Genomic DNA, 9,218 nt, shown 5'->3' on the forward strand with positions numbered 1-9,218 from the left:
ATGCAATAAAATATAGGCTGTTTAAGAAATAGTCTTACCTCCTCTCCAGTAAATGGCTCATATTCCTCCTGAATCTGTGAAAATATTCTGATACACACATCACTTGTGTATCTGCTAATTCCTGCTTTTAGTTGTTAAAAATCTCCTTTTCAGTTTTGTAAAATAATCAGTAATATTGATGTGTTCCAGTTTACCGGCTTACAAGCTGTCCCCCCACCTATTTGCTTCCCATTGCCACAACTCAGGCTCCCTTCTGCTCCTCATTTCTTTCTGATGTTTGTTTCTTTCCAAAAAGTTCATGAGCAACAGCTTCCCACACTGGTCTTCTAAGTCCTCAAATGTTGCATTGAGGACACCTGTCATTTCCCTCTCTGAATTAATGTCCTTGATGAGGTTCTTGTTGCGCATGATAAGAGAGTCCAATTCGTCTTTTTCCACCTTCAGGAGCTGTTTAAGTTTGTTTTCCTCCTCCTCGGCATTAGACTTCGCTAACTCATTCAAGTCCTGGTGTGTAGCAACCTGTAATCGAATGTCTTCAAGTTCTTTTAGGAGCGCTTGGTACTCTGCCTCCTCCTCCTGCTCCTTGGACCGGTCAGACAAATCAGTGGAGTTCTCATGTTCTTTGACACCTCCTTTGTCCTGCTCCGAGCTCTCCACCTCTGCCGACAAGCTCACGACATTCATGGAGAGCTCCTGTCCACACATGTCCTCTTCTGGGACTCGTCTATTTATGTGCTCCAGTGGTTCTTTATCCTGGTAAGAAGTCCCCTTCTGCTTTGACTCCCAAAACGTGCGGGTCTTGAGGAAGTTCTCTCCCCTGCTCTGAAAAGCAGAGAGAGACTGCTCCTCAGACCCCGTTACTACTTCATGATAGGAAGGAGGCCTCAACAATTTCTTTCCAAAGTTTTGTTTGCCTCTTCCCATGGCCTCCTCCCCCTCCACTTTGCAGCTAACAGCCATATCACAGACATTCAAGTCCTTCTCTTTTTCAGTCTTACCCTTCTGCGAGCTCCCTTTCTGCTTCACCTCCCAAAACGTGCGGGTCTTGAGGAAGTTCTCTCCCCTGCTCTGAAAAGCAGAGAGAGACTGCTCCTCAGACCCCGTTACTACTTCATGATAGGAAGGAGGCCTCAACAATTTCTTTCCAAAGTTTTGTTTGCCTCTTCCCATGGCCTCCTCCCCCTCCACTTTGCAGCTAACAGCCATATCACAGACATTCAAGTCCTTCTCTTTTTCAGTCTTACCCTTCTGCGAGCTCCCTTTCTCCTTCACCTCCCAAAACGTGCGGGTCTTGAGGAAGTTCTCTCCCCTGTTCTGAATAGCAGAGAGAGACTGCTCCTCAGACCCTGTTATTGCTTCTTGATAGGGAGGAAGCCTCAACAATTTAATTCCAAAGTTTTGTTTGCCTCTTCCCATGGCCTCCTCCTTCTCCACTTTGCATTTAACAGCCATGTCACAGACATTCAAGTCCTTGTCTTTTTCATTTTTGTCCTGCTGCAAGCTCCCCTTCTCCTTCACTTGCCAGAACTTTTTCCCCCTCAGAAAGCTCCCTTTCTGGCTCTGGTCCTCAGCATCTTCAGTCACTGGTGCACTGTGGAAATTCAGTACAACATTTTCTTCCTCCTTCTCCAGCTTCCTGTCAGGTGTAAAACTAGGGTCACTATTCTGTTTAAAGTTAGTGAACTTGGTTCGAAGTGCCTCATAGTCTCTGCGGAGTGCTGTGTTCTCTGTGCTGAGGGACGAAATAGTTTGATAGAGACTCTCAATGTGTTTCATCAGAGAATCATTATGTTGACACAGTGTCTGGATATTTCTGGAGCAGACGTCATTTTGTTGATGCAGGCTGTGGTGAGCTTGCAGGAGGCACTCGTAGGCCTCTGGTGTGATGGTCTGTTGATGAGGATCCATTTGGTCAGCTTCTTAATGTTTGGAAAAATATTATGGCTATTTCAAATAAATTCTTGTTTTTGCTTGTAAAGTCTTAGGCAAGTCAAATTATTAGTATTACTAATAATCCTCCTGTGTCTAATAACTGTGTTGGTAGGAAATGTGATTTCAGGTTGACCCTCAGCTTGTTGCCTGCCTTTGATACGTCATAAAGGTTGCTTGCGTCAACAGAAGGACGAATGAGTCTACGTAGCAGTGGGCGGGGCTACCGACATTCATTTGACGTTGTGTTTTTTTTTAATTTTGTGTTTGCGTTTGTGGAGATACTAACAGTCCGGCCACCGTAGTCTAATTACGGAATTTCCGTATGCACATCTGTAAGAAAAAAAAATCTAAGGACCCCCCGAAGATAATAGAAAGCCTAACATTTTTAATCATGTGCTCACAAGATAAGAAAATATCACCTTTCGGGACTCCGTAATAATCAAAATTAGAACAACAAAAGTTAAATAAACTGTTCTATTGTTGTTGTTGTTGTTTTTACATGTATTACATTTATTTACAAAGACTCATAATTCTACTTAATAATTCTTTTTATTATCTCCGTGCGTAATAACTGCGCTTTTGCGGAGCATTTCCCAAACTGCGGACTGCGGATCTAACTCGTATGTGTCCTGTTGGCTGGAGATCATCAGATGCATGAAAGCTCCGAAGACGCTGTGTTTGAGTTGGATTATAGCTGTAAAAACCCCAAATGTCCTGATAGCAGAATTAATCCCATTCTGCTGATTGTAGTTTCTTGAATTTGCTCCAGTTTGTTTCTAAACAAATTATTGATTAAAAACGAGGAAATTCGCTTAATCTTCAAAGAGTTTATGACAGTGTCTTTGTTGGAAAAACGGTAATAATGTTTTGTGCAGTGTGCGTGATTTTAATGTGTTGCTAGTACATCATTTTCTTATAGAGATATTTGACAATATAATAATAAAGAATCCTCAAAAAAGACAAAAGTAGGCCTATGTATTTAAAAAATGTTAATGTCTCTGCTTGTTGCAACACTATTTGCAGTTATTTGATGCTCACACTGAGGGAAATATTCACGATTATGCTGTTTGTTAGAGATGTCTTATAAATATGTATTTGTTAGTTTGTTGATCTCAATAGTTTTAAATAAATCATGTTTTAGACCTTGGAAATTGGGCTCCTGCTATTTCATCTCTACTTGTGTCCCTGTGGGTTGAAACGGCAACACGTGAGATGAAGGCATCCCTAACTCAAAGCCACGAGTATTATTTCATCCTCACAATTCAGCTATATATTCATCTAAGATGTCAAAACAGCTGTGTGTCACTCTATAAAGGCCAGCTCCTCCCCAGACTGGAAACAGTACATATTTTTGGACACAGAGTAGCCTACATACAATGTTGAGATTTGGCACGTATGTACAATAAGCAAGCAAACAAAGATAATAACAAACAAAAAGGTTCTGCTGATTATCAGTATATTGGCAATAAAATGCTTTGTCCCGTTTATTTACCACCAGCAGCATGAGGTTATTGTATTCACACTTTCTCAGACAATTCATCAGTAGTGTGAAGTTCAAAACAGCTTTTAAATGTGTAAAATTATTATTATTTTAGTCAACAGTCTTCTCAAGTCACAAATGTCTGATTTATTGTAATTACTGTGCAATCAAAACTGTAGAGCTGATAACTACATTAATGAGGTTATTTTGTTTGAAATTTAGAAGTTCTCTTTTTTCAAGACAAATTAAGTTATGTAAGAAAAGTGCCAGTGAATAACGAATGAGTGCATTAATGAATGAATTAATAAATCAAATTCTGAGCCTGACCTCCTAAGAAAAACAACACTTCGGGTGTCAATTGCCAAAAACGACCTATAATCACGTTTGAGTGACAGACGCCATCCAGCAGCCATAGTAATTATGACCCAGAGAAGGCACAGTTTAGATGAAGTCCATATAAGGTGACAAATTTCCACCTTATATGTACTTCTTTGGGTGAAGCCCCAAGGAAGTGCACCAGGCTTATCAGTACCTAAATTAGTGTGCAAACACAAATACAAGTCGACTTAAAGGGGTACTCCAGTAATTTAGTATTGCGCTATCATCAATAAAAATGATTAAACAGATTTAAAGTGAATGGTCAACACTGAAGTAGCAGAAGCCAAGATAGTGTGGGTAAATCTCCAAAAACACTAGAACTTGCCTCCTAAATGCCCAAATCTTTCAAACCACACACCTCAAGTTTGCTTTCTGTCAAAAAATTTACATCTCAAGTCCAAGCTGAGATGATTACATCATCAGGATCGTTTTATCAAATCAAACTTTGGAAAGCTTCCTCCAGAGCCACAGAAAACATCATACGACTGTTTTCACAGTCTGAGTAGTACTTTTCTGGACAAATAAACTGAACTTTGAATACTAATAAATAATAAAGAAATGTATGATTTGTTTATCTGAAATGTAATTTGTAGAAGTATGTTATTTTCAATAATTCAGCTCTTGGTTGTGCATTTAAACAAACATTTCATTGTTGTGAGAAGCCAGTTAGGGAGCACATCTGCTTCTATCTCTCCACAGTTCAACAACAACAATAAAAGAAAATACATTCATACTCCATCATTTCCCTACTGCAGCATAAATTGGACACTCTACGGTGGGGTCATCCTTCTTGTGCACTCTGTACACACATGCTACTGGGTCAAACACTGACACACAGCTGTCTGGGGGTGGAATACCTGCAAATATACAGTAAACACACAATTAACAATAGAATATGTACATACAGAAATACTTTTCTTCTCATGTAAACACTGTAATGTTGTGATCTGAGAACTTATGCAGCGCAACATCCACCGCCTCCACAGTGCATATATTTATTGTTTCTCCATGAAGGTCCTACAGGATGCCATGTTTTATCAATGCCGTCCTGACAATGAGTCATGCCTGTGGATGTAAAGAAAAACTGTTAATATTAAAACATTTTCAGTACAATCATAATGTGGCATTTTTGTGTGAATATTTGATATTTTACAAATGAAGAAAACTTGTGTGTGTATGTACTTTAAATAGACAGTATGCCTGTGTGTGTGTGTGTGTGCTTGCTTCTCTTTACCTGGTTTTATACTCTTGTGACGACCCCTTCGCTCCACTAGGTGCTCTTGTGTTCCGTTTGCTGGTTTCATTTTGTCTTGCAGGATCCGGGGCAGGGCGGAGGTTCGTCATCACCATCATGAGCCACACCTGGGCCCGGTGTGGTCTCGAGTATAAAGCTTGGCCTTCCACAGAGCTCTCTTTCTTCATCATCTTCATCGTCTTCTGTTTGCTGCCACACACTCAAAAAATGATTGAAGCCCCTCTTAGAGGTGACACATTACTATATTGTTTGCCAAATTAAAATATATTAAATCCAACAAAAATCAAATATGTTTAAAAAAAAATGTAACCTAAAATCAGTTAATTGAGTCCCCTGTGCCACACTTCAACCCAAAATGAACAAGTTGAACTACGTAAGCACGCGCGGGAATTCACTCTCCCTGACGTTGCCAAGCAGTGAGCCTCCGCCATTTCCAGCCTCTGCTTAAGACCGCAAGAGTGGCGTTTCGGGTGCAAGTTGTCTTTCTGGGTAAGTGTTCGGTCTTTTTTGTTTATTCATTGGGCCTTATAGATTCCAGTGAAATAATGTGCGTGACATAGATGGACATGTGTGCACTTGTTGTGATACAGTAGAGAAGAAATTTCACTTGGTTTATTTTTAGGTCGGAGTTGGCCGGTGGTGGCTACAGAAACCTCATTTGAGTTTTCAGCTAACATTACTAACTATAGTGGCGGGCAAGCACAGACATAACATTGTTTTCATGTGCTCCTATCGTGTACCGGATTGAATGTGTGAACGTTGTGAGCGCATGCACACAGTGTCGGGGTTCAGAAGACGAGACGGACACTGAGAGGCAAAGCACAGTAGCGATCAGCTCAGTGTCCGGTCTGCCGGTGTCGCAACACCAGTTATACAAACTCTAGTTAACAGATGCTTCTGAATTTGTCACATACAGCCGTTATCTTGTTCGTTGAGCTTTGAAAAGGTAAGCGGTGAAGAAAGTCGGATTTTTAAATCAGAACCAGACCGCGTCTGGTTAAAAGCTAACGGCTAATCCGAGCACCTGTTAGCTAGCAAGCAAGCTAAGGCAGGCTTAGCCCGAGCGGTTAACTGCGCGCGCGCGCGCCTGCATGCCTGCATATCCCTGTGTGCGGCTCTGTGTGTCTGTGCACTAATTTGAGCTTGTGTATTTGTCTTTAGTATTTCCTGTTTGTATATTAGAACCTATATCTTGTTTTGTTTTTTTATTTTAAGAGACCTCAATACGTCAAGTTTATTTTCAAAAAAAGGTCAATAAATGCATCGTGTTTGCAAAGTCAAAATATACTCATCTAAATAATAGTGATTTTAATACTGGCCGACCCCATGATTATTGTTAATAATATTCCTAATGTACATGATATAACATTTACTTAAAAAGAAACAGAACAAAAGAGTAAAATTTGGTTGACATGCTTTCATGATTTGATCTTACATGTAGCTTCAGAATTGCTTTACAAATGATAGTTACTCATAATGTTATTGTTTTTATGCGTACATTGGCCAGTGTTTAAATGCAATTTTAACATGAAACAATCCTGTAGAGCAGTGATTATTGAAGTGAAGCCCTGAAGGCCCTGCAGGTGGGCTTTGAAAAGATCATGTAAAATATGCAGATAAAAATTTTTAAGTTCCAGTTTTACAAGTTTGAAATGATCATAAAATATGTATGATTTATTCATAAAACACTATTAAAACTGTTTTTTAAACAAAAAGTCGTCTACCCCAGCTTTAAGTATGCATTCATTTTAAATTCATAACTGAATAATGATTACATGTTAATAAAATCTAAAATATTTACATTTTCATCGCCAGTAAGGCTGTTTGATCACACACAAGTCAAATGAAAACCATATTGTACAGGTGGCAACACACTCAGGTTTGACAAGGTGACCATGACCACTGAGCTAAGTTGAACAGGAAAATAAAGCATTAAACATCAAGACTTAAAAAGTATCTAGTACAGAGTACTCTAAGTACTTTTGCATTAGTACCATCAGCTTTACTTATAATTAAAAATATTTCAGTATCTGTATTCTTACCACGACTCTCCAGAGTAGAAGTAATCTACACAATGACTAAATTACAGAAATGTGAGTTGATTCATTATTTACTTCTACCCCTGTTGTTGACTGTTTTTATTTATCCATGGTAATTAATGATGTAAATTTGTAACTCATATTTGTTATAGCCCCGCAACTTTAAATGAGAGTAATAACAAACAATAAATAAATGGCTTTTTTGTCCTGTTTTTTTCAAGGTGAATGATGAGTTCTTGAGGATCACCACAAAGCCGTTGCAATCGAAGTTCCTGGCCCAGCTGGACCACTTCTCAGAAGCTTCTCCAAATATTCCAAAACAGAGGAGTGAAGGGACAGAAGATAAAGAACATCCTGGCAATAAAAGATGCGGTTAGTGAAAATGCAATGGTTATCCTTCAGCTTTATTTGGGAGGATATTTTAAGATTTTATTGTATGTAGATAGATGTTCATTTAAACATATTTGATCAATATTATGATACAAACTTAATTGTCCTTATTTGAACAAGTATACAACAATACTGCAATCATGTGCTACACACACCAAAAACACTGCACTTCCACAACCTGTTTTACTCCCTGTTCCCCCATTGCACCCATACTGGACTAAATATTCTCTTGCTTTATGGCCTGTGTTTTAGTGTGACGACATCAACATCAGGAGGGAGTGTATCCTCAAAAGCCTTGTTGTCTACCTCAGTGGGGATCCAAACTCTCTCTTCAAGTAGTACCTTGTAAGTTTGTGTTTTCTGTGTAGTGCAGAGCAGTGTTCCCAGTTACTTCCCTCAGTAGCACACTATTATGGAATAGGATGAGCTACAATATTAATGAATGTGTAGATATCTATTAGTGATGCTAAGCATTGTATGTAACATGAATGTTGTGTTTTTCTGTTTTTTAGCCCTCTGTTGCTGAGGATGCTGAGAATGACACTACAGTTATGGGCATTTACACGTTCTGAAGAAATGAGTTTGGTGAGCCTGGCGACATGGGGTTTGTCATTGAAGGTGTGAAAGTCCTCTCCAATGTGGAAAATGTCATACTGGCTTTCATCTTACTGTTTGGGCTAATCTATGCTCTAGTTCTCAGTTACCCAGACAACCTGAAATACACATTTGAGTTTGTGCAGAAAATCCTTATGAATCTGAATGGACACAAGGTTAACACCAAAATACAGCAACTGAAAATCAAGCTGTTCATGTAAAAAGGAGACACAGGTGACAAATGACAGTGGGACTGGGAATTTGTTGTTGTTTTGTTTTTATCTGAACTGAGCCTGGGGTCCGTTTCACAAAGCAGGTTTAGTGAAAACTCGGTCTGTTAACCCTGAAATGACGGAAACTCTGAGTTTTCCGTTTCAAAAAGGAAGGTAACTCAAACCAGAGAAAGAGGGATAACTCTAGCCTGTTTCAGAGAGAGAGGTAACTTAAGCTCTTGGTCAGTTACCGTAGTAACAGACTCTATGAACCTAACCTGGTCGGGACCAGGTTTTTCTCAATGAACCTCGAGTTTCTCTCAGTCTCCGCCCTCTTTCAGAGCCACACGCTCCATTTGATTTCCTCATTCATTCAGTCAGCAGGCGAGTTTTGGCGTAGCCTAGTTCTGCCGTCTGTCATTTAAAAAAATCATTAAAAAAAATCAGTCAGTATATTAGAAGTCCATTAGGCAAAGTAGGTGGTGACTTTTTTCACTAACATGGCATGTCCTTTTGATAACAATCCTGTGGATGAAGGTGCAGCATTACTGCGCAGAGAATTAAATATTCGTTGAGAGATGGTTATCATACCGCGCATAGATGTTCTAGCATTTCCAGACAATTATCTCTTTGAGAGATACCGTTTCACGTCACAGTCCATCATCTACATACAAAACCTAATCCGTCCTTACATTTGCAACATTAGCAATCGTAATCATGCTCTCACATCCCAGCAGATATTGTGTGTTGCGCTGCGTTTCTTTGCAAACGGAAGTTTTTTGTACAATGTCGGAGCCAGCCACCGGCCTTCCTAAATTCTGGCTTAGGGCCAGCTCCTCTGCCTCCGTTAGAGGTGGCGGTGCTGGACCACCACCCGTTTTACGGACATCTGCCTTCTTTCTGTTGGCTGAGTAGAAGTCTGTGTTAGTTTAAATAGG

The 9,218-nt window shown here is 39.7% G+C and overlaps 1 long non-coding RNA gene across 2 annotated transcripts; it reads left to right on the plus strand.

The window, feature by feature from the left end:
* The first annotated feature begins 5,431 nt into the window (after positions 1 to 5,431).
* Positions 5,432 to 8,395, plus strand: LOC122993965. Of its 2 annotated transcripts, none has more exons than XR_006406472.1 (4): positions 5,432 to 5,534; positions 7,306 to 7,456; positions 7,727 to 7,819; positions 7,987 to 8,395. It is a non-coding gene; the product is annotated as an uncharacterized LOC122993965 (long non-coding RNA). The 2 variants fall into 2 exon arrangements; XR_006406473.1 differs by lacking the exon at positions 5,432 to 5,534 and adding an exon at positions 5,891 to 5,991.
* Positions 8,396 to 9,218: the final 823 nt, after the last annotated feature.

The sequence above is a fragment of the Thunnus albacares genome, chromosome 2, assembly GCF_914725855.1.
Source record: "Thunnus albacares chromosome 2, fThuAlb1.1, whole genome shotgun sequence".
NCBI classification, from domain to species: Eukaryota; Metazoa; Chordata; class Actinopteri; order Scombriformes; family Scombridae; genus Thunnus; species Thunnus albacares.